Source organism: Cervus canadensis, chromosome 12, assembly GCF_019320065.1.
Source record: "Cervus canadensis isolate Bull #8, Minnesota chromosome 12, ASM1932006v1, whole genome shotgun sequence".
Taxonomy (NCBI): domain Eukaryota; kingdom Metazoa; phylum Chordata; class Mammalia; order Artiodactyla; family Cervidae; genus Cervus; species Cervus canadensis.
The window spans coordinates 32,258,411-32,260,753 of NC_057397.1; positions in this window are offsets into that span (position 1 = coordinate 32,258,411).

The window sequence follows — 2,343 nt, forward strand, 5'->3', positions numbered from 1 at the left end:
ATAAGACTGGAGCCATCAAAAAAAGTAAGATCCTCGACTTCATATTTTACCCCGTTTACATTTTCAGTGTTTAGCAAGGTGCCTGTCACATGGTAGGAGGCTGAAACAACAAATAAATGAGTTGATGTTCTAGACTGTAATGGGTGGTGATGCCCTCCTCCAGGGGATCTTCCTGACTCAGGGATTGAACCCAAGTCTCTCATGTCTCTTGCATTAGCAGGTGGGTTCTTTACCATTAGCACCACCTGGGAAGCCCTTGGTCCCTGGTAGGGGAACTAAAAGTCCACATGCCACTCAGTGTAGCAAGAAAAAAAAAAAAAAGCAGCAGCAGCATCTGTGCCAACTGTCCCCTCCCAGAAGGACCACACCCTCAGGCTCCTCCCAACCTTGCCCAGAGTAGCCAGGAATCCTTGTTTGCTGAGTCACCAGCAAGTCCCATTCCAGGGCAGGGAGCCTGACTAGGAACGCCTGCAAATCCCACTCCTTCTCAGACGCACTTGCCCAGTCCAGGGAAGCCACTCCCTGGCAGGGAACAGTGGCTTCTGTCTGCCCTGAGCCATAGAATAATGTCAGTGGTGGCACGTTTTCTATGTTCAGCAGACTCTCGATGACTAAGTTTCCTTTTCTGGGACAAGGATAGTTAAGACTTTGCAGAAAGCCAGTATTTGCTTTCTAATATTATTCAGTTTTAGTACTATATGCCTATTAAACTTCCAAATTCAAAAACAGTCTTCTCCAAGACTTCCAAGGCAGTCCAGTGGTTAAGACTCCATGCTTCCACTATAGGGGGCACAGGTTCCATCCCTGGTCGGGGAACTAAGGCCCCACATGCTGCAGGGCGACCAAAAGAGAAAAAACAAAAATTGTTTTCTCCAATATTCCTTATTTTATTTCTCCAAACACATTTAGAGTTCCGAGAAAAGAAAAAAAATTTTTTTCATAAAACTTAGTTCAGTTCAGTTCAGTCGCTCAGTCGTGCCCGACTCTTTGCGACCCCATGAACTGTGGCATGCCAGGCCTCCCTGACCATCACCAACTCCCGGAGTCCACCCAAACCCATGTCCATCAAGACAGTGATGCCATCCAGCCATCTTATCCTCTGTCATCCCCTTCTCCTCCTGCCCTCAATCTTTCCCAGCATCAGGGTCTTTTCAAATAAGTCAGCTCTTCACATCAGGTGGCCAAAGTATTGGAGTTTCAGCTTCAACATCAGTCCTTCCAATGAACACCCAGGACTGATCTCCTTTAGGATGGATTGGTTGGATCTCCTTGCAGTCCAAGGGACTCTCAAGAGTCTTCTCCAACACCACAGCTCAAAAGCGTCAATTCTTCGGCACTCAGCTTTCTTTATAGTCCAACTCTCACATCCATACATGACCACTGGACAAACCATAGCCTTGACCAGACAGACCTTTGTTGGTATCCTGCAACTCAGTAATTATCGAACATCTTTGAGGGGCTTCCCTTGTGGATCAGCTGGTAAAGAATCTATCTGCAATGCGGGAGACCTGAGTTCAGCCCCTGGGTTGGGAAGATCCCCTGGAGAAGCGAATGGCTACCCACTCCAGTATTCTTGTCTGGAGAATCCCATGGAGCATCTTTAAAAGGCCGATTCAGTGACTGATCTTTCAACCCTCTTAAGTAACCAAATCTAAAGATAATGCCAGTTTGTGTTCATTTGTGGAATTAATAATCCTACACGAACCAGATTCCCTAAATATTTAATAATGTTCACAGACTATGTACCCACACACCCTGGGGTACCACAGGGAACTCACAGAACTTCTTCAATTTTCAAGAGACGCTTGACATCCACCAGACATGACACAACCTGCTAACCTAAGGCAGATCACAGAAAAATATAAATTTTTCTTTCAACTTACATATTTTTTTTTCAAATTGGACAGCAAGGAGATCAAACCAGTCAATCCTAAAGGAAATCAACCCTGAATATTCATTCGAAGGACTGAAGCTCCATTACTTTGGCCACCTGATGTGAAGAGCCGACTCAGTAGAAAAGACTCTGATGCTGGGAAAGATTGAAGGCAGGAGGAAAAGGGGACGACAGAGGATGAGATGGCTGGGTGGCATCACTGATTCAATGAACATGGGTTTGAGCAAGCTCCAGGAGATGGTGAAGGACAGAGAGGCCTGGCGTGCTACAGTCCATGGGGTTGCAAAGAGTCAGACTAAGCAACTGAACAACAACAGTTGCTTGGGCCTAATTACCTAGTGAATGAAACTGGGACATCATGGGCACTGTAAACTGTGAAGGTTTGGGAAACTCAGGCCTACGAGTTTGCCCTTGAAATGTCAGCTTTAGGTATCACATGTTTTATTTTA